The sequence below is a fragment of the Bufo gargarizans genome, chromosome 10, assembly GCF_014858855.1.
Source record: "Bufo gargarizans isolate SCDJY-AF-19 chromosome 10, ASM1485885v1, whole genome shotgun sequence".
Lineage (NCBI taxonomy): Eukaryota > Metazoa > Chordata > Amphibia > Anura > Bufonidae > Bufo > Bufo gargarizans.
In genome coordinates this window covers 74,651,669-74,676,492 of record NC_058089.1, presented here as the reverse complement: position 1 = coordinate 74,676,492, position 24,824 = coordinate 74,651,669, and positions in this window count along the sequence as shown.

The window sequence follows — 24,824 nt, the reverse complement described above, 5'->3', positions numbered from 1 at the left end:
CGCACTTTATGCAGCAGCTCTGACATGTCGGGGTAGTTGTGAATGAACTTCTGCACCACCAAATTCAGCACATGCGCCAAGCAAGGGATGTGCGTCAAATTGGCTAGTCCCAGAGCTGCAACGAGATTTCGCCCATTATCACACACCACCAGGCCGGGCTTGAGGCTCACCGGCAGCAACCACTCGTCGGTCTGTTGTTCAATACCCCGCCACAACTCCTGTGCGGTGTGGGGCCTGTCCCCCAAACATATGAGTTTCAGAATGGCCTGCTGACGTTTACCCCGGGCTGTGCTGAAGTTGGTGGTGAAGGTGTGTGGCTGACTGGATGAGCAGGTGGAAGAAGAGGAGGAGGAAGCCGAGAAAGAGGAGGTGGCAACAGGAGGCAAAGAATGTTGCCCTGCGATCCTTGGCGGCGGAAGGACGTGCGCCAAACAGCTCTCCGCCTGGGGCCCAGCTGCCACTACATTTACCCAGTGTGCAGTTAGGGAGATATAGCGTCCCTGGCCGTGCTTACTGGTCCACGTATCTGTGGTTAGGTGGACCTTGCCACAGATGGCGTTGCGCAGTGCACACTTGATTTTATCGGATACTTGGTTGTGCAGGGAAGGCACGGCTCTCTTGGAGAAGTAGTGCCGGCTGGGAACAACATACTGTGGGACAGCAAGCGACATGAGCTGTTTGAAGCTGTCTGTGTCCACCAGCCTAAATGACAGCATTTCATAGGCCAGTAGTTTAGAAATGCTGGCATTCAGGGCCAGGGATCGAGGGTGGCTAGGTGGGAATTTACGCTTTCTATCAAATGTTTGTGAGATGGAGAGCTGAACGCTGGCGTGTGACATGGTTGAGACGCTTGGTGACGGAGGTGGTGGTGGTGGTGTTGGTGGTACATCCCCTGTTTGCTGGGCGGCAGGTGCCAACGTTCCTCCAGAGGCGGAGGAAGAGGCCGAGGCGGCAGCAGCAGAGTAGGCCGAGGCGGCAGCAGCAGAAGAGGTAGCAGGGGGAGCCTGAGTGACTTCCTTGGTTTTAAGGTGTTTACTCCACTGCAGTTCATGCTTTGCATGCAGGTGCCTGGTCATGCAGGTTGTGCTCAGGTTCAGAACGTTAATGCCTCGCTTCAGGCTCTGATGGCACAGCGTGCAAACCACTCGGGTCTTGTCGTCAGCACATTGTTTGAAGAAGTGCCATGCCAGGGAACTCCTTGAAGCTGCCTTTGGGGTGCTCGGTCCCAGATGGCGGCGGTCAGTAGCAGGCGGAGTCTCTTGGCGGCGGGTGTTCTGCTTTTGCCCACTGCTCCCTCTTTTGCTACGCTGTTGGCTCGGTCTCACCACTGCCTCTTCCTCCGAACTGTGAAAGTCAGTGGCATGACCTTCATTCCATGTGGGGTCTAGGACCTCATCGTCCCCTGCATCGTCTTCCACCCAGTCTTGATCCCTGACCTCCTGTTCAGTCTGCACACTGCAGAAAGACGCAGCAGTTGGCACCTGTGTTTCGTCATCATCAGAGACATGCTGAGGTGGTATTCCCATGTCCTCATCATCAGGAAACATAAGTGGTTGTGCGTCAGTGCATTCTATGTCTTTCACCGCTGGGGAAGGGCTAGGTGGATGCCCTTGGGAAACCCTGCCAGCGGAGTCTTCAAACAGCATAAGAGACTGCTGCATAACTTGAGGCTGAGACAGTTTCCCTGGTATGCATGGGGGTGATGTGACAGACTGATGGGGTTGGTTTTCAGGCGCCATCTGTGCGCTTTCTGCAGAAGACTGGGTGGGAGATAATGTGAACGTGCTGGATCCACTGTCGGCCACCCAATTGACTAATGCCTGTACCTGCTCAGGCCTTACCATCCTTAGAACGGCATTGGGCCCCACCATATATCGCTGTAAATTCTGGCGGCTACTGGGACCTGAGGTAGTTGGTACACTAGGACGTGTGGATGTGGCAGAACGGCCACGTCCTCTCCCAGCACCAGAGGGTCCACTAACACCACCACGACCATGTCCACGTCCGCGTCCCTTACTAGATGTTTTTCTCATTGTTATGGTTCACCACAACAACAAATATATTATTTGGCCCAATGTATTGTATTCAAATTCAGCGGGATATAAATTTGAGGCCTAGTATTTAGGCGCTGGGTGACCGGTATGGATTTAGTGACAGAATTAGACTTGGAAATGCACAGAAGCGTGTGTGTGTGAAGTTATTCTGAATGACCCAATGTGCACCTTGAATATTATATACCCTTTTAGGGATAGATTTCAAATAGCTCTGATATAGCAGAAACCACTAAATTATGAAATTGCTAAATTGGGAATTGTATTTCAACCCAGAACAAAAAATGTGCTTTGACGGACACTAAATAACTTTCCCAGCCACAACAGGACAGCGTTAACGAGAGATTTAGCAGGATATAAATTTGAGGCCTAGTATTTAGGCGCTGGGTGACAGGTATGGGTTTAGTGACAGAATTAGACTTGGAAATACACAGTAGCGGGTGTGTGTGAAGTTATTCTGAATGACCCAATGTGCACCTTGAATATTATATACCCTTTTAGGGATAGATTTCAAATAGCTCTGATATAGCAGAAACCACTAAATTATGAAATTGTTAAATTGGGAATTGTATTTAAACCCAGAACAAAAAATGTGCTTTGACGGACACTAAATAACTTTCCCAGCCACAACAGGACAGCGTTAACGAGAGATTTAGCAGGATATAAATTTGAGGCCTAGTATTTAGGCGCTGGGTGACAGGTATGGGTTTAGTGACAGAATTAGACTTGGAAATACACAGTAGCGGGTGTGTGTGAAGTTATTCTGAATGACCCAATGTGCACCTTGAATATTATATACCCTTTTAGGGATAGATTTCAAATAGCTCTGATATAGCAGAAACCACTAAATTATGAAATTGTTAAATTGGGAATTGTATTTAAACCCAGAACAAAAAATGTGCTTTGACGGACACTAAATAACTTTCCCAGCCACAACAGGACAGCGTTAACGAGAGATTTAGCAGGATATAAATTTGAGGCCTAGTATTTAGGCGCTGGGTGACAGGTATGGGTTTAGTGACAGAATTAGACTTGGAAATACACAGTAGCGGGTGTGTGTGAAGTTATTCTGAATGACCCAATGTGCACCTTGAATATTATATACCCTTTTAGGGATAGATTTCAAATAGCTCTGATATAGCAGAAACCACTAAATTATGAAATTGTTAAATTGGGAATTGTATTTAAACCCAGAACAAAAAATGTGCTTTGACGGACACTAAATAACTTTCCCAGCCACAACAGGACAGCGTTAACGAGAGATTTAGCAGGATATAAATTTGAGGCCTAGTATTTAGGCGCTGGGTGACAGGTATGGGTTTAGTGACAGAATTAGACTTGGAAATACACAGTAGCGGGTGTGTGTGAAGTTATTCTGAATGACCCAATGTGCACCTTGAATATTATATACCCTTTTAGGGATAGATTTCAAATAGCTCTGATATAGCAGAAACCACTAAATTATGAAATTGTTAAATTGGGAATTGTATTTAAACCCAGAACAAAAAATGTGCTTTGACGGACACTAAATAACTTTCCCAGCCACAACAGGACAGCGTTAACGAGAGATTTAGCAGGATATAAATTTGAGGCCTAGTATTTAGGCGCTGGGTGACAGGTATGGGTTTAGTGACAGAATTAGACTTAGAAATACACAGTAGCGGGTGTGTGTGAAGTTATTCTGAATGACCCAATGTGCACCTTGAATATTATATACCCTTTTAGGGATAGATTTCAAATAGCTCTGATATAGCAGAAACCACTAAATTATGAAATTGCTAAATTGGGAATTGTATTTCAACCCAGAACAAAAAATGTGCTTTGACGGACACTAAATAACTTTCCCAGCCACAACAGGACAGCGTTAACGAGAGATTTAGCAGGATATAAATTTGAGGCCTAGTATTTAGGCGCTGGGTGACAGGTATGGGTTTAGTGACAGAATTAGACTTGGAAATACACAGTAGCGGGTGTGTGTGAAGTTATTCTGAATGACCCAATGTGCACCTTGAATATTATATACCCTTTTAGGGATAGATTTCAAATAGCTCTGATATAGCAGAAACCACTAAATTATAAAATTGTTAAATTGGGAATTGTATTTAAACCCAGAACAAAAAATGTGCTTTGACGGACACTAAATAACTTTCCCAGCCACAACAGGACAGCGTTAACGAGAGATTTAGCAGGATATAAATTTGAGGCCTAGTATTTAGGCGCTGGGTGACAGGTATGGGTTTAGTGACAGAATTAGACTTAGAAATACACAGTAGCGGGTGTGTGTGAAGTTATTCTGAATGACCCAATGTGCACCTTGAATATTATATACCCTTTTAGGGATAGATTTCAAATAGCTCTGATATAGCAGAAACCACTAAATTATGAAATTGCTAAATTGGGAATTGTATTTCAACCCAGAACAAAAAATGTGCTTTGACGGACACTAAATAACTTTCCCAGCCACAACAGGACAGCGTTAACGAGAGATTTAGCAGGATATAAATTTGAGGCCTAGTATTTAGGCGCTGGGTGACAGGTATGGGTTTAGTGACAGAATTAGACTTGGAAATACACAGTAGCGGGTGTGTGTGAAGTTATTCTGAATGACCCAATGTGCACCTTGAATATTATATACCCTTTTAGGGATAGATTTCAAATAGCTCTGATATAGCAGGAACCACTAAATTATGAAATTGCTAAATTGGGAATTGTACTTCAACCCAGAACAAAAAATGTGCTTTGACGGACACTAAATAACTTTCCCAGCCACAACAGGACAGCGGTAACGAGAGATTTAGCGGGATATAAATTTGAGGCCTAGTATTTAGGCGCTGGGTGACCGGTATGGATTTAGTGACAGAATCAGACTGGGATATGGCCAAAAAATAACCACACTATTGCTGGTTAAATGCACTTGTTGACGGGCGCAGCTTGCCCCTGATTTAGTATATGGCCAAAAAATGAACAGACTATTGCTGGTTAAATGCACTTGGTGTCACAGCTTGACGCACCACACTACTGAGGGTTAAATGCACTTGGTGACGGGCGCAGCTTGCCCCTGATGTAGTATATGGCCAAAAAATGAACAGACTATTGCTGGTTAAATGCACTTGGTGTGACAGCTTCACCCTGATGTAGGCTTTAGCCAAAAAACAACCACACCATTGAGGGTTAAATGCACTTGGTGACAGGCGCAGCTTGCCCCTGATTTAGTATATGGCCAAAAAAATGAACAGACTATTGCTGGTTAAATGCACTTGGTGTGACAGCTTCACCCTGATGTAGGCTTTAGCCAAAAAACAACCACACCATTGAGGGTTAAATGCACTTGGTCGCAGCTTGGATGCACTTGGTCGCAGCACCGCACAAGACACAAAATGGCCGCCGATCACCCCAGAAAAAAGTGACTGACAAACGGTCTGGGCAGCCTAAAAACAGTGAGTGAGCATTTGAATTTCAGCAGCTCAATGATGCACAGCTGCAGATCGATCGATTAATCAAGTGAAGTCCTTTGGAGGAGTTAATCTGCCTAATCTCGCCCTACTGTCGCATCCGCAACCTCTCCCTACGCTAATCAGAGCAGAGTGACGGGCGGCGCTATGTGACTCCAGCTTAAATAGAGGCTGGGTCACATGGTGCTCTGGCCAATCACAGCCATGCCAATAGTAGGCATGGCTGTGACGGCCTCTTGGGGCAAGTAGTATGACGCTTGTTGATTGGCTGCTTTGCAGCCTTTCAAAAAGCGCCAAGAAAGCGTCACAAAAGCGCCAAGAAAGCGACGAACACCGAACCCGAACCCGGACTTTTACGAAAATGTCCGGGTTCGGGTCCGTGTCACGGACACCCCAAAATTCGGTACGAACCCGAACTATACAGTTCGAGTTCGCTCATCCCTAGTCCTACATAGTAAATGTTACAGGAGCAGTGTAGGAGATATATCACAAAGGAGGTATTGCAATTCATATCATGTCTGACCCCGCGTTTGTGGAGGGATGGCTGAAGATGAGTGACGAATGTTCCCTTGGCCATATGAAAATTTTAATGACCAAGCGTACACAACTACCATATGCACTGACCTAGTCACTACTCTCAAGAGATTAATATGTGTTGAGTCTAACCAATTCACCCCTCAGTTAGTAGGAAAAAGGAGAGAACTTAGGGTGTTTGAATATAATACAGTAAGATTGAAATGCTCAAAACTTCTTAGAGACCTGTCTGATTATAAAGATAAGAATATTAGATTCTGGGAACAAAAACATTCCCAACATCATTATCCTTGGACAACCTCCAGGGGCCAGCCCACTACTCTACCAGGTCCTTACACGTACGCAGAGGTCGTTAGGATACCCAAAAAGGGCTTAACTTCCCATAATAGGAAGTTTTATACCAGTACTGATAATTATAATAGACGCCCACATTTGGAGTCATCTAAATCCGTGGATAATACAGATCAAGGTGTATATCCAATACACCTGGAAAGACCGTCCTCACTTGCTACCACCATCATCCCCCTTTCAATAAAATCTGGCCACCAACATTGCACCTCTACTTCCTTTTCCGAAACTACCACTGATCCTCCTACCCATTATGAGATACCTCCTCCGGCATACATTACAGGGGAACCCATGGTTGACCATGTGTCCACTCCCCCCCTAGGTAAAGATAATATAGACATTCCCTCTGATATTACACAGTTAGCTCAATCTTCAACTACGGATCTTGCTTATACCACACCTAATATTGAGGATCTTAACATCACTGTCCATTCAGTGTCCTCTTCCTATTCGGATAACTTTTTAGCCCTTCCTCCTAACCTCACGGAAGATTCTTTTTTAGACAGGATTTCACCTACCATACGCACACCCAACCCAACACTACTGTCAAGAAGGATCTTGACCAGTGCTCTGGCTCTAAGCCCCCTCATTTTAACAACAGAACCACCGCACCTCAACACTCCATCGACAACCAGATCACTGAAAATAGCACATTTTTACACTCCAGTTTCGAGCATAGAAAAGCACAAACGTTCAAACGTAGATTTAGCGGATGCAGAGGAGGTGGAAAGAAGCGCACCTCTAAACAAACGACCAAAACCCAAAAGGGGAGAGAACCATTAGTCCACCCTCCCATGATAGAACAAAAAGCGAATGGCATCTTCAACTTATCAAAGTATTCCCCAACACAGAATGAGATTAAAGTATTAGGCAAAGGTTTATCGTTTTGTCAAACTAATGGACCTGGCCCCTTTGAACTATTTATAGATCTTAATCAATTTGTAAGGAAATTAACCCTTCATAGACATTTTTCTACAAAGAACCACAGTTGCCCCATTCAAGGTCGTACCTTGATGAGTGGTTGTTCCATCTTGGATCCCACCCCTACCTCGACACTTTCTACCACGGCTGATCCTCTTAGTCCTCCATCTGAGTCTGTGTCCACTCCGACATTCATCCAGTCTACAGTTAAACCCAAGTCTGTTTTTTATCCGTTAGAGAGTAGAGGTCCGCATATTGAGACCTTTTACAATATGGTCATGTCAGATTTTAAGGAGAATCGATCTACTATAACACTTACAAACAAAGAGAAAAACCTCGGTCCAGAACTTACCTCAGCCATGAACTCCTTGGGATAGGGATATTGTAATTAATAGTACCGACAAGGGAGGGGGCATTGTTATCATGGACACTAGCTATTACATCCAGGAGTCTCTCCGCATTCTATCGGATCAAGATTATTATGAGTCTTTAATCCACAATCCAACCCAAGAATATAAAAAGGAATTGCATCAACTTCACAGGTTTCACTGATGGTATTAGTGAAAAAATATGAAAATTCATCTAAGAACAATGTACCCATCCACAGATAGATTTTGTTTCTTACCTAAAATACATAAATCACTTACAAATTCCCCAAGTAGACCCATTATTTCAGGCATCGGTTCTCTTACCACCAATCTCTCTGAATATATTGATGGCATACTGCAGAATTATGTGGGGAAATTACCCTTCCATCTGAAAGACACGTCCCACTTATTGAAAATTCTGAACTCTTTTCAGTGGGAGGATAGCTACATTTGGGTGACTCTGGATGTAGCATCTTTATATAGTAACATTACCTACTCTTATGTCCTCAAGGCAATTGAAGAAATTTTATCTCTAGATCCTAATATGCCCATAGCACAAGGTGCTTTTATTATACAATCGATCAACTTCATCTTGAATCATAATTATTTTGAGTTTAAGGGTAATAGCTATCGCCCAAAAAAAGGAACGGCGATGGGAATCAAATTTGATCCGTCATATGCAAATTTATTTATGGGGGCCTTTTAAGACAAAATGTGTCTACTTACGCATCCCAACGTAAAACTATACAAGAGATATATCGATGACATCCTGATAGTTTGGGATGGGAATTACGATACTTTAACAACATTCCTTAAATATATGAATGTAAATTAATGGAATTTATCTTTTACTCTTGAAAAGCATCCAAGAGAAGCGGTCTTTTTGGATCTTCAACTTAGTATAGTGGATAACCGCATTGTCATGAGAACACATTTTAAACATGTTGATACTAATAGCTATTTAGATTTTAAAAGCTGCCACCATCATCGGTGGAAGAATAATATACCTTACAGCCAAATAAGGAGGCTAAGAAGGAATTGTTCGGACAATGCGGTACTCCATCAACAATTGGATTTAGTGGGAAAAATGTTCCTTGAAAAAGGGTATCCAAAAAAGCTCATTAACAAATCTAAGATGAGAACCCTAGTAGCAAGCCAAAAAGAGAGCTTGATAAAAAAGGACAAGGACGAACCTGCTAATACTAAAAACTTCCCTCTGAGTCGTATCACCAGATACAATATCAAACATACAGTGATTAGAAAGATTCTTACCAAACATTGGCCAATACTTAAAAAGGACCCTATTATAGGGGGTAGTATTTCCAAAGTCCCCAACGTAATTTTCAGGAGGGCCAAAACCATGAAGGAGACCCTAGCACTATCTTGCCTGAAATTGGAAAAAATTACGGATAAATCATCATTTCTTAATGATCTGAATACTAACTGAAAAAGGGGATCTTTCATGTGTGGAAAACCGAGATGCAAATGATGCGCTATGATCTCTCACAATACTAAAGTAACTATCACCACTCTCAAGGACCCCATTCGCCTGAGACATGATATGAATTGCAATACCTCCTTTGTGATATATCTCCTACACTGCTCCTGTAACATTTACTGTATAGGACGCACTACCCAAAGATTACGCAAACGCATGAATGAACACAGGTCCAATATTAACAGAAAAATCAACACCCATAGCGTCTCTCGTCATTTTTCCATACATCATGATGGGGACCCTAGTTGCCTCAGAGTGACTCCCCTGGAGTGGGTGCCCCACTCCTACCAGATACTATGTCACAAAGAAATGTTTTGGATCTATAAACTCAATACCCTAGTTCCGTTTGGCCTGAATGAATCATTAGAGTATGTCAACTATTGAAAGCTCTAAGAGGAAACACCGGCTGTTACTTGAGTAAAAGCGCATAATTTTTAATGTATGTACATTTGTTCATCTATTTATATAACATAATAAAATAAAAAGGGGGTAAAGTGGCCGTTGTCATGGCTCGCGAACTACAATAATACTAATTAGAATGTTTTGCCACCAATAGGTGTGTATACAGATACAGAGGTACATATGTGTATATTCATGGGATTCTTTTTATAACAGAATTTCTTGAGAAAGGCTCAGTTGTGAGCTGAAGCGTCGCTATTGCTTCACATGGGTGAATAAAGACACCGTTTTTTCAAGTCTTGGAGTGCTGTCCTATTTCTGGTGTGTATATATATATATATATATATATATATATATACACTCACCTAAAGAATTATTAGGAACACCATACTAATACAGTGTTGGACCCCCTTTTGCCTTCAGAACTGCCTTAATTCTACGTGGCATTGATTCAACAAGGTGCTGATAGCATTCTTTAGAAATGTTGGCCCATATTGATAGGATAGCATCTTGCAGTTGATGGAGATTTGAGGGGTGCACCTCCAGGGCACGAAGCTCCTGTTCCGCCACATCCCAAAGATGCTCTATTGGGTTGAGATCTGGTGACTGTGGGGGACATTTTAGTACAGTGAACTCATTGTCATGTTCAAGAAACCAATTTGAAATGATTTGAGCTTTGCGACATGGTGCATTATCCTGCTGGAAGTAGCCATCAGAGGATGGGTACATGGTGGTCATGAAGGGATGGACATGGTCAGAAACAATGCTCAGGTAGCCCGTGGCATTTAAACGATGGCCAATTGGCACTAAGGGGCCTAAAGTGTTTCCAGAAAACATCCCCCACACCATTACACCACCACCACCAGCCTGCACAGTGGTAACAAGGCATGATGGATACATGTTCTCATTCTGTTTATGCCAAATTCAGACTCTACCATTTGAATGTCTCAACAGGAATCGAGACTCATCAGACCAGGCAACATTTTTCCAGTCTTCAACAGTCCAATTTTGGTGAGCTTGTGCAAATTGTAGCCTCTTTTTCCTATTTGTAGTGGAGATGAGTGGTACCCGGTGGAGTCTTCTGCTGTTGTAGCCCACCTTTCTTTCCCATTCTGACATTCAGTTTGGAGTTCAGGAGATTGTCTTGACCAGGACCACAACCCTACATGCATTGAAGCAACTGCCATGTGATTGATTGACTAGATAATCGCATTAATGAGAAAAAGACAGGTGTTCCTAATAATTCTTTAGGTGAGTGTATATTATTTTATTTTTTCATTGTAACTCTTTTAATGTTTTTATATTGAGAGATTTCCCCCTTTTTTCATATGTCTGTATTTTTATATTATATATGGTACTCAGGGTTACATTTGATGTATTTTTGTGTGATTATATATTTATATACATTCTTCTATATACATGGGTTTTTTCAGTGTAGATGTGTATCTTAAGTTAAGTGTGCCCACATTCATATATGTTCATATGCTTTATGTTGCACTATTCGATCTATAATCAGATGTGATTCACTGTGTTTTTTTTATAGACTAAATATATATATACACTGAATATATATGTATATATATATATATATATATATATATACACACACACACTTTTTCTAACGACCGATATATAAAATAAAAAAGTGGTAAAAGCATAAAATAACCATTTACTTCTCATCTTGAGGGGCCAGACCTGTATATATCAATCTGGCAGGCAACGGTATGCTCCACAGTCAGCTGAGCATTCCTTGCGGCCTCCCACTTCCGGTACGGGAGAGCACTTATGCGTTCCACAGGACCAGCTGAGCACACTTTCTGGCCTCCCACTTCCAGTACGGGTGAGCGCTCATGCGTTCCAGCGAAAACCGGAAGTAACGGAGGAGCGTTCCATCGATAACCGGAAGCAATATATCGAGACAATGGGGAATACTCCTAAGTTGGTATAACTATTTTTGAACAGTGGCACCTTTAGTTAACATAGATTGACCGCCGGACTTATGGCGTTATCTTAGTATTTATTTAATTACTATATAATACATAGAAAATACCTTTGCGTTCCAGCGTGAAACGCATCAGACGTCACTTCGGGTTCCGGTTTAAAGTGGCGCGAAAACACGCCATATTCTATTGGATTTGAACATGTATAAATATGTATGAACTTTGAAACTGTATATTCTACATTTGCTCCTGAGGAAGGGGAACTTATGTCCCCGAAACACGTTGAGCCATATATTATACCGAATAAAGTGTTTGACCTGTGGCACTCACCACTTTTCATTTATTTTCCTTTTTTTATGTGATGGGTGACGGTTCATGGTGAAAATCATTCCCATTGACATCACCCCTTGCTTCTGTACTTTTGACATTGGAACTTCAACTTCCAATGACAATGCTGATGCTTTGTCTAGGCTACCTGCCAAGAAAGAACTAATTTCTACCGATGATCAGTGGGAAATGTGGAAATGCCAATATTCTACTCCTGATTTGCCCAGCAGGAGGCCCTACACACTAGGCGTCCGACCTCTAAAGTCGCTTGTTTTCCCACAGATCTGTGACTCCTCACCTCCAGTTGAGAAAGAGCTCTTGATTCAACTATAATCAGAGTAGGGTTGAGCGAACCCGAACTGTAAAGTTCGCGTTCGTACCGAACTTAGGATTCATGGATCCTGGACCCGAACATTACAGTAAAAGTTCGGGTTCGGAGTTCAGCGATTTATTGGCTCTTTTTGAAAGGCTGCAGAGCAGCCAATAAACAAGCGTTTAACTCTGTGCCCTTAGAAGCCAACATAGCCATGCCTATTAATGGCATGGCTGTGATTGGCCAGTGCAGCATGTGACCCAGCCTATATATAAGCTGGAATCACGTAGCACCGCCCGACTGCCCGTCACTCTGCTGTGCTTAGTGTAGGGATAGGATGCTGCTGCTGTGAGGGAGAGAATAGGAAAGAAACTTTAATCAGAACTACAATTGAACTCAGCGATCTACATAGATTTAGTTGTGTGGGTGCAGTGCACAATCTTTTTATCCTGCCCTGAGCCCAGTGACGGAGAAAAATGACTTTTATCTGTCTGTTAGTTAGGTGGGCGGCGGCGGCCATTTTATGCAATCTCAGTGCACCAGCACTGCATATGTGCTTTTGTGACATTGAAATCCAAGCTTAAAATACTGCATTAATAATCTGGGTTTAAAAAAAAAAAAACTTTTTTGACAATATGCTACATCTGGTGCCTTTGCAACATTAGTCAGTGTGCAATTTAAGCTAGAAATACAGCTATAATTTTCTGGGTTTTAAAAAAACTTTTGAGGCAAAATACTAAATTTTACAGCCCATTCTGCATCTGTACATGTGAAATTCAAGCGTTATATACTGCTGTCATATTCTGTTAGTAAAAAAGCATTTTTTTTCTGCAAAATACTAAATATTGCAGCCTTTGCATCTGTGATTGTTTAAAACAAGCTTGAAATACTTCAATAATTTTCTGGCTTAGAAAATACACCATTTTATGGCAATACCCTCCATCTTGGTCCTCTGCCGCATTAGTCAGTGTGCAATTTAAAGGCTGTTTACCACCAGAAATAACGTTATGTAGCCGACTGACATTAGCACATCGCTAATGTAAGCACTACATAACAGTATGTTTTTGACATTTCTCTCTGCAGCCATTTTGGTAAAATAAGCACTTTTATAATATGCTAATGAGCCTCTAGGTGCTATGTGGGCATTGAATTAGCACCTAGAGGCTCCGTCTACTCACCCTTTATCCCGCCCAGGTCCCCTGTTCTGCCCGCCCCGCTCCTCTTGATTAATGTGACGGTTCGCAGCTTCACTGATGAAATCCCACGCCTGCTCCGTTCACTTCTGTACTCGGCGCAGGCACAGTGAGTGAATGATGCGCTCCTGGTGCCGAAGGAAGCCGGCACCAGGAGAGCGACCTTCACTCACTGCGCCGAAGACAGAAGTGAATGGCGCAGGATTTCGTCAACGATGCTGAGAACCGTCACATCAATCAAGAGGAGCGGGGCGGGCAGAACAGGGGACCTGGGCGGGATAAAGGGTGAGTAGACGGAACTTCTAGGTGCTGATTTTACGCCCACATAGCACCTAGAGGCTCATTAGCATATTCCTTGAGTCCTTGCTGCATCTGTGCGTGTGAAATTCAAGCGTTATATACTGCCGTCATATTCTGTTATTTAAAAAACACCAATTTTTAGCAAAATACTCAATATTGCAGCCTTTGTTGCATCTGTTATTGTTAAAACAAGCTTGAAATACTTCAATAATTTTCTAGCTTTGAAAAAACACCCATTTTTGTCAATAACCTCCATCTTGGGCCTCTGCCACATTAGTCAGTGTGCAATTTAAGCTAGAAATACAATAATAATTTTCTGGGTTTTAAAAAACACCCATTTAGGGCAAAAAACATAATTTTGTAGTCTTTGCTGCATCTGTCATTGTGAAATACACCCTTTACATACTGCTGTGCTATTCTGGTATTAAAGAAAACACCCATTTTGGGCAAGATCCTAAATTTGAAAACTGCCATTTTAGGCAAAATACTTCATTTGCGGCCTTGCCTGCATTTGTACGTATGAAATTCAAGCGTTATATACTGCTGTCATATTCTGGTATAAAAACAAAAAAACACCCATTTAGGGCCAAAAAACTTAATTTTGCAGCCTTTGCTGCATCTGTCATTGTGAGATACACGAGTTAGATACTGTTGTTCTATTCTGTTATTAAAGAAAACACCCATTTTGGGCAAGATCCTAAATTTGAGAAATACGAGAAGACAGTGTCAAATAAGGGACATGGCGCTCCTGGTGGAGCTCCTGTTGCAGGGAGAGGACATGGTCGATCTGTGCCAGCTACTTGCATAAGTGAAACACCTTCCTCAGGTGAGAGTAGGTGACAGAACCTTTAGCGGTATTTGTCGGGCCTAATGCAGCTCTTCAAATGGTAAGGCCAGAACAAGTACAGGCGATAGTAGATTGGGTTGCTGACAGTGCCTTGGGTTGCAATACATCTGGTATGTCACTGTCCATATTGTGGGACTATTTGTGCAATTCTAGTAATTATTTCTTGGCTGCAAATACGAGCTGAAGGTTTTTCAGGTTCGCCTGCCATTAAAATGAATGTGACCCGCCGCAAACTTTCGGTTCGCAAACATTTGAACGCGTTTGCGTGATCGCGTTTGCGAACCGTCCCGGCAGATGTTCGTCCATCACTAGTCACAGGGACGTGCGATCAGGCAGAAGTTATCTAGAGTCAGCAAAGTGCAGTAGGGCCTATCCTGGCTAACGTTTCCAAATCCAAAATACCCCAGTGACATTCCTTATAATTTTTTATTAATCATTCCAATAACAGGACATTTTAAGAGTCCTGTATTGTTATTTATTGTCGCTACCTCCCCAAGTCAGGAGTGGGTAATTGCTGCGCTCGCCCTCCTTAACTTGGAAGCTTATGCTTCAATACTTTGTCCCACATTTCCACTCTATTACATTTAATTTCATCATTGACCTCCCTTGGATGTAGTATCCCTTTCTCAGGCTCCCTCTCCAGCCTGGAACCCTGATTCCCCGCCACCCGTGATCACCATGGATATGTGCATAAAAGAATATCGAAAGATTATAGAGAAGATATCCAATTGGATCGTGGACATCATTACATTTTTATAGCTATTTTAGTGCTCAAAACTTCGGGTCCTAATTGACTTCAATGGGGTTTGGGGTCAATTTCAGGTCAAGTTCGGGTCCTGAACTTGAACTTTTTTTGTGAAGTTCAAACCCGAACATCCAGCGGACGCATACTGCAGAGAATCCGACGGTGGAGAGCTGACTCAGAGCTGGTTCGCCTTTGGAGACAACAGAAACTACTCTTTCTACAAAGAGACCTACTCCTAAGGAGAACGCTTGATCCAGTCACCTGTGAGCGGCTCCATCAAATAGTGGTGCCCCGAAGAGATGCAAAGATGGTAATGGACATGTACCATAACCGGTCTGGTCACTTTGGAACCCAAAAAACAGAAGCCACCATCAGACAATGTTTCTACTGGATTAGCATGAGAAGTGACATTGAAACTCGGTGTTGGCAGTGTCCCACTTGTGCTGTGGCTAAAGGGGAAAGACATGATCAGCGAGCCCCCCTTCATCCAATAGTGAGTAGAAGTCCTCTTGACTTTGTGGCAATTGACCACGTCAAACTGGAACCCAGTAGATCCAGGTATGTCTATGCTATGACAATCATAGACCACTATACCAAGTTTGTTGTGGCTGTACCTGTCTCATCTTGGTAATCATGTTTCATTCCATCCCCCGACCCCCCTGAGGCTTTTCCTAAATATAATCTATTTTCTAAATCATAAAGTTTTTTAATAAAATTGAAATGTTTATAGTCGCTGCCCATGGATACGGCCACCGCTCGCCGGCCGCATCCATGGGCCGCGCTTGCGCATTCTTATCTTGTGATGCTCCGGTCGGCCTCCCCACTGTCACTGAATGCGCACGGCCGGCCGCGCATGCGCTGATGCACATTCTTCTGAGCCGTGGCTAATATAGTTCTGCGCATGCACGGCCGTACGAACAGTTCGTGCAGGGAAGAGACAGTGCGGACAGCGTCAGAGGACATAAGTGGTGGGTAAGTTTATTTCTATGTGCTCCACAAACGAATGGGGGCAGATGGAGGAGGCACTTATGGGGGGCAGATGGAGGAGGCACTTATGGGGGGCAGATGGAGAAGGCACTTATGGGGGCAGATGGAGGAGGCACTTATGGGGGGAAGATGGAGGAGGCACTTATGGGGCAGATGGAGGAGGCACTTATGGGGGCAGATGGAGGAGGCACTTATGGGGCAGATGGAGGAGGCACTTATGGGGCAGATGGAGGAGGCACTTATGGGGGCAGATGGTGGAGGCACTTTGGGGGCTAATGGATGTAGCAGAGCTGAATATGCTGCTGTTCAGCCACAGTACTAATGGTGAAGGAAAAAGACAGATGTAACCGAGATGTACAGTATACTGTCAAAACCACTGGTCAAAATCGACCACAATAGAGGAAACCTGAGGACTGCTAGTGAAATAATCTGTAACAAGTGGAGTCCTCGATGTTGAAGTCTTGGACCTACTAGGGTCACTATTCTTCATTCTCGCCCCAGTTTTGTTAATGCTGTCAGAGATGAGCCTCTTAGGATAACCCCTAGACCGAAACTTCATGGCCATCTCTGATAGTCTGTGGTCCCTAATTCGCCGACTATCCTGGCCACTCATAACATCTGACTAAGGGGGAGGGACTTGATCATTGCCCGCGGGTGATAGCTTTCGAACCTTACAAGAGCATTTTTATCCGTGGGTTTCACATAGAGGTCCGTGGAAAATACATGTCCTTGGATCGAGACCTCTGTATTATGAAACTGCAATTTATCCTGGGAGTGTATCAGAGTAAACTTGACACTTGGGTCAATCTCGTTTAAGAAGGAGTGGAAGGCCATGAGGTCCCCTATGGCACCCACCCATATAAAAAAAATATCATCTATGTAGCGCCACCACCCCAGCACATGGCTGAAGTGGTGGCACCCATAGATGTAAGACTCCTCTAGATGTGTCATATAGATGTTTGCATAGGTGGGCGCCACATTGGAACCCATCGCTGTCCCCCTCAACTGTACATAATATTTATCTTGAAATAAAAAATAATTCCTAGATAGAATGAACCTCAACAATCCAAGTAGAAATACCCTACATTCTTCTGTGTATTCGGTCTGCTGTAGACATTGCTCCACCGCAAGTAGGCCCAACTCATGCTCAATCAACGTGTATAAACTACACACGTCGAAAGGAGCAAGAGTGGCACCGCCAGGTACCCTCAGATCTTTGATTTTGGACAAAAAATCACTAGTGTCTCTTATATAAGACCTGGCGGACATAGCAAATGGCCGCAAGATCTTGTCAAGAAAAATCGCAGGGTTGCAAAATAGGGATCCCCTGCCAGACACTATGGGACGGCCAGGGGGGGCAAGCAGATTTTTATGTATTTTAGGGAGGGTATACAATATGGGCGTTATCGGTTTTTCACAAAATAAATAGATGAACAGTTTCTCATCTATGATGCCGCCAAATTTGGCCTGCAGCAACATCTCTCTAAGTTGTCTCAATAATACAAATTTGGGGTCATTTGAGACCCGCTGATACACATTTCTATCTGTCAACTGGGAATTTCTAGCACGTAGCGATCTGTGTCCATGACCACAACCCCACCACCCTTATCCGCAGACTTGATGGTAAGGCTGCGGTCCGAAGCCAGATTGCCAACGGCTTTTATATCCTCAGTGGTCATATTAGCATGCCCCATAGGATTCAACAAAACCTCTTGTTTTAGTTTCTCTATGTCCCTCCCTACTGCCAGAGTAAAAGCCTCAATGGCAGGGTGGTGTGACACAGGATTGAAATCACTTTTAAGAAACAATCCAGTGCCATGTAGACTCAGTTCACTCAATCTCTTAGTGTCAGTCGAGGGTCTGTCCTGTTGTCCTGAAGCCCACACTTTTAATTTGATCATGCGGTAAAACCTTTGCAGGTCCAATTCGACATTAAACCAATTCGTTTTGGCAACTGGGCAAAAGGACAACCCTTTATTTAGCACAGAAATGTGGGCATCAGTAAGTTCAACTGAAGAGATGTTTACCACTGTGTTCTCTTTTTCACAGTCCTTGGTCCTGAGATCTGGACACCTTTTCTTTTTCTCCACTTGCACTGGCGTCGCCCGCCCCGCCGGGTTCTCTTGTCCCTGGACTCTGCTCTAAAAAAGAAGAACAAGGGGCTCCAACAGCAGAAAATCGCATCTCAGCCTTGTCCCTAGGCCCTCGATTAGATGGTTTCCTATTATCACTTGTCGTACTCAAGCCTCTTTTCTCTCCCACCGGCCTCATTTTTTTTCTCAGATCTCCTTGCCAGCTATAGATATAACCCGTAGAGTAGTCTGAGTGGCCTGAAGATCGCTCTTGAATGTATCAAAGATCAACCGGCTGGTGGACATATATGTATCAAAGTCCTCTGTAGGTAACATTTTTGTTGCAGTTGTTCAATCAAAACCTGTAAGCATGCCTCTAATGTTATAAGCTCTTTTTGCAAAAATTCTACATTTAATAAAATAAAGTCAAAAGCATATTTGTTGGAAATCTGTGTAAATCTTGCACAAAACTCAGGATTATGCAAAAATAAATCCGGTCTGAGATGCGAGCGCATGCCTCTCGGTATTCTGTGAAGCTGGTTATATTCACTTAACGTTTGCAGGTGTAAATCCAAATTTATGGAGCGTTTTGATTCAGTTTCAAACTTTTTCTTAATGTCCACAATAGAAGGAACAGAAAGGAAGGTAACATCTCTCACCGTGTTCTGAAAAATTCTCTCCTCATCTTCTCTCGTATAGGAAAACACATCAGATCCGAGCAATATATGTAGAAAAATTGATGAGCAGCACACAAATCCAAGAATGGTGCAATTCCTTGAGACGGATTGTGGACCCAATCCAGCTGGATATATGTAAGAGAAATCCAAGGCAGCACACAGATATCCGTGAAAAAAATTGGTATTTTATTCAGCCATGTGTAGACAGCAACGTTTCAACTCACTCCATGGAGCCTTTGTCAAGCCATAATACAAAGTGCAAACTCAAGTGCTAATAAAGCATACATACTTAACAAAAGTGATTACATGATTATACATCAATTATTATAAAAAACATTAATAAAAGCAGTGAATCGCGAGTGTACATGATTATACTATAAAAAGAGAATTCATGTATCAAAAAAATGCTGTGTGCCAAAAATAATAACCTTCAATACATCCAATTATAGTGCATAATATCATAAATTGATATTCCCCATCAGGTGTGCATAATAGTGTTAATTGAAAAAACAATTCATTTAATATAGAAGTCTCACATGTCGCTGGAGACGGCAGGACTCGGTCGGCGTCCGGAACTCGACAGCGCGCAGGCGCGGGAAATATTACATCCCGCGAGACTAACCATAGCATAAAGCACATAGCGGCCCACAGTCAAGATGGCAACTCTGCACCAAACACAGACTGGGCATACTCATTCCCAAGGTAAGGCAGGCATAGTCTGATGTACACAGAAATCATGTGACAAATCACCTGACCACCATGCATAACAACGGACCGGTTATACTAATCATTTCCTATTTACTCACTCAAAAAGACGGGGAATCCGGCAGTGTAAAACAGGCTAATGGCATGTCGCCACTGTCACCCTTAATCACCTAATCCCCACAATTTTATAATTACAGTTAAATCTCCCAAAGTCCGCACATTATGTTCTGTCACACTTACTCCCCATTTGTGTGATGCCTCCGCCGGGGGTTACCCGATCGGTGGCAGCACACCTGAGCGGGATCGGCAGGCATGGACGTCACCATGAAATGACTCCGTGCCCCAATCCCCATCATGGGGGAGCCATCCAAACACGCGCAGACTATATCAATACTAGGTGACCGTTGTACACACTTAAGAAGCCTGCAAATGCTGGCCATCCATGTTCTGTCAAAGGTCCCCCAGTCAAGGGAACATGCATGGTGCTAAGTCTCATCCCGTCTGTGTCACCAAACATCAAATACATATCTCAAAGGAAATTAAAAGACAATATCAAATATCGCTGATCGCCAATGTGGTCCTGCTGTCTTCCAGCTTCCACGGTGAAAATCCATTATAGAATTCGTTTTCATATTCATCTATAAGAAATATATAAAAAACAAACTATTAGTTGTTGGTTTGAATACAAAACTTGCACATGTATAAAACCTTACGAGAGAAGCGAGCAGAGTTCAACAGAACCCACACAAGACAAACACAGGGAAAAAAAGGAGAAAGGGCAACATACACAAATGAACAAAGAAAAAAGGGAAGAGTAAACACAAAACAAAGGAAAGATGTTCAAACCACTCTAAAGTCAACATTGAGCCCTCTCGGTTTAAGAGTTTTTAACTCAAAAATCCAATAGAGCTCCCTTCTTTTCAAACGTATCATCCTGTCCCCACCCCTTCTGGGTAAGGGCACTTGCTCAAGTATTCTGAATTTCAAATCGCGTTCACTGTGTCCTGCTTCTGTAAAGTGTTTGGGCACGGGTAAATCCAACCTCTTTTTTCTTATAGTGTATCTATGTTGGTTTAACCGTATTTTGACATCCCAAGTTGTTTCACCAACGTACCACAGTCCACATGGTCATGATAACAAATAAATTGCATATGTGGAATCACACGTAAGGTATTGCTTAATTCGGATTGTCTTGCCAGAGGCTGGATCTACAAAAGAATCGCCCCTAAGGGTGACAGTGGTGACATGCAATTAGCCTGTTTTACACTGCCGGATTCCCCGTCTTTTTGAGTGAGTAACCAGGAAATGATTAGTATAACTGGTCCGTTGTTATGCATGGTGGTCAGGTGATTCATCACATGATTTCTGTGTACGTCAGACTATGCCCGCCTTACCTTGGGAACGAGCATGCCCATTCTGTGTTTGGTGCAGAGTTGCCATCTTGACTGTTGGCCGCTATGTGCTTTATGCTATGGTTAGTCTCAGGGATGTAATATTTCCCGCGCCTGCGCACTGTCGAGTTCCGGACTCCGTCCGAGTCCTGCCGTCTGCAGCGACATGTGAGAATTCTATATTAAATTAATTGTTTTTTTAATTAACACTATTATGCACACCTGATGGGGAATACCCATTTATGATATTATGCAATATAATTGGATGTATTAACCCCTTCACGCAACATCACGTACATGTACGTGGGGGAATGTGGTGCCTCACCGCATCCCCACGTGCATGTACGTGATCGGCTTTCACTGTCAGCGCAGGGACCGAAGTGCTGAAGATTCAGTGAAGCCGGCGTGCTGGGGTTGCTAGGCAACCAGAGAAGCCGGAAGGAGTTGTATTAGACCCCTGACCCGCCCACGATCGCTGTGATTGGTCCAATACTGCAGAGGGACCAATCGCAGCGCATCGGGGCAGGTAAGGGGGGGTTAGGGAGGGACTGTGTGCCTCTCCTTCTCTGATCGTCCCCATTCCTGTCAGGGAAGCGATCAGAGAAGGAGAGTGTGACAATATACTATACCTATGACATGTATACTAGTCATGGAGCACTGCTACTTAGCGCTCCATGACTAGTATACTCCTCATCGCATTTAACTGTCACCATGTCTGCAGACATGGTGACAGCGCTGAGTGCCGGCTGTTACACACAGTCAGGCACTCAGGCTCAATGCCGAGGGGGGTCCTGTGACCCCCGTATCGGCGATCGGGTAGTTTCGGCACCCCCCCATGGGCGATTGCTCAATGTAGTTTCTGATCCCTGCGGTCCCTGACCGCAGGGATCCGAAACCTAAAAATTGCCCCAAATCGATTTTTTTAACCCCCCTGCACCCCTTGAATTCATTTATGTGGCGGGGTGCAGGGGGGCGGTTTGTGGGCGGTGCGGGCGGTGCGGCAGTTGCGGGAGGCGGGCGGTGCGGCAGGCGGGATCGCGATCCCCCACCCGCCCCCCATTATAATCATCGTTGGCGTCTAGTGGGTTATACCAGGGTGCCAGCACATTGCTGGCACCCTGGTATAAACGGCTGACATCGGTGATGCGATGTCAGCCGTTTAACCCTTTCCATACCGCGGTCCGTACGGACCGCGGTATGGAAAAGGTTAACAGCTCAGGGAGCTCCCTCCCTCTCCCATCGGTGGGCTGCTGTACCTTTGCAGCCCCCCGATGGAGAGGGAGAGAGCCCCCAGACAGCCCCCCCAGAGCCCCGTCCTTACCCTTCCTCGTCTGCGCAGTTCTGACCATAACTGAGCAGACGGGGAAGGTTCCCATGGCAACAGGACGCCTCTCAGGCATCCTGCTGTCCATGGTGCTGAACAGATCTGTGCTGAAAGCATAGATCTGTTCAGTGTAAGTAAAATATAGTACAGTGCAATATATATTGTACTGTACTGTATTATACAGACATCAGACCCACTGGATCTTCAAGAACCAAGTGGGTCTGGGTCAAAAAAAAAAGTGAAAAAAGTAAAAAAAGAAATGTAAAAATCAAAAAACACATTTATCACTGATTAAACATGAGAAAAATAGAATTCCCTTCACATGTTTGGTATCGCCGCGTCCGTAACGACCTGATCTATAAAACGGTCATGTTACTTTTCCCGAACGGTGAACGCCATAAAAATAAAAAAATAAAAAACTATGATGAAATTGAAATTTTGCCCACCTTACTTCCCCAAAAAAGATAATAAAAGTAATCAAAAAAGTCGCATGTACTCCAAAATTGTAACAATCAAACCGTCATCTCATCCCGCAAAAAATGAGACCCTACTTAAGATAATCGCCCAAAAACTGAAAAAACTATGGCTCTTAGACTATGGAAACACTAAAACATCATTTTGTCATGGTCTTACCTCCTTGCTGTTCTCCTTCGTTTGACATGTGCTGGCGGCCATCTTGGTTTCTGGGTTTCTTGTAGCCTCCCACCCTGCAGCTCCTCCTTCCCACTGGGAGGAGCTGGATGCCTAGCTCATATATATAGGAGGTCTGTGGCTTCAGTTCCCTGCTTGGTCCTCCTGTGCTCACATGCTTCTAAGACTGCTGCTGCTTCTGGTTCCTGATCCTGGCTTCGTCTGACTACCCTGCTGATTCCTGATCCTGGCTTCGTCTGACTACCCTGTTGGTTCCTGATCCTGGCTTCATCTGACTACCCTTCTGGTTCCTGATCTCTGGTTTCGCAAGACCCTGCTTCGGTTTAGCCATCCGTTTGGACTTTTGCCTTACAGCTTTATTTTCAATAAAGCCTTCTTATTTCCACTCATCTCTTGTTGTACGTCTGGTTCATGGTTCCATGACATTAGGACCAAGCCATGAATTCTGATGGTACAGGGCCATCCTCGCTACCTACGCTGGTTGCCAGACTTGATCAGCAGGATCACCTGTTGGGTCGGTTCGCTGTGGCGTTGCAAACCCTGCTTGAACGCACGGCTCATTTAGCTTCCGTTGCCGATGGGTCGGTTGTCGCTCCTGGGCCCGCTCCTACTGCCGCTCCGGTTGTTGCGCCAGAGTCTACCCCGACACCTGTTGCTGCGCCTGCGGTGTTTCGGGGTATGACCGGTTCTGCCCCCCTTCCACAGCGCTTTGGGGGAGAGCCAACTCAGTGCCGAGGTTTCCTTAACCAGGTGGGCATTTACTTCGAGTTGCTGCCACATGCCTTTCCTACTGAGAGATCAAAGGTGGGCTTCTTGATCTCGCTGCTCTCGGACAAGGCCTTGGCCTGGGCCAGCCCTTTATGGGAGAACAACAATCCGGTGGTTGCCGAGTTTTCCGGTTTTGTTGCTTCTCTTCGGAAGGTATTCGATGTGCCGGCTCGTGCTGCCTCTGCTGCGAAGCTCCTTATGTCCATCAGACAGGGTTCACGATCCGTAGCTGAATACGCCATTGAGTTTCGTACCCTGGCAGCAGAGGTGGGCTGGAATAATGAGGCTCTGGTCGCTGCTTTCTCTCATGGTCTCTCGGATGCCTTGAAGGATGAGGTTGCAGCTAAGGACCTACCTGTGGAGCTCGAGTCTCTTATTTCTTTCCTGATTTTGATTGACACCAGACTCAGGGAGAGACCTTCCTTTCAGGAGAGCCTGCGGAGGCCTTCTAACAGATTGGCGCCTACGTTTGCTGTCCCACCCGTGCCTCCCTCTCCTCCCACGCCTCCTGGGGATGACTTGTCTGGGGGTGAACCCATGCAGCTGGGGTTTGCTCGCCTGTCCGAGGGGGAGAGGGTACTCCGGAGACGCGAGGGCCGATGCATGTACTGTGGTCTCGGTGGGCATTTTCGGTTGGCATGCCCGAACCGTCCGGGAAACGCTCGCACCTGAGATCCTGTCGGGGGCAGATCTTGGGTGGAGTCTCCTCGTCCCCGGTTTCCCGTGTTGACAAACCACTGATTACTGTTGTCCTCTCCTGGGTCGGGGGCTCGGTGACGACCCAGGCGTTGGTGGACTCTGGTGCTGGTGGTTTGTTCATTGATAGTGTGTTCGCTGCCGCCAATTCCATTCCTCTGCAGCCTCGAGGTTCCCCACTGGCTCTTGAGGCGATAGACGGCAGACCCCTTCTGCTGTCACACGTGACTCATGAGACCCTTCCAGTAGGGATGGTCATTGGTGCCGTTCACAGAGAGTCGGTCTGTCTCCAGGTTATTTCGTCTCCACACTACTCG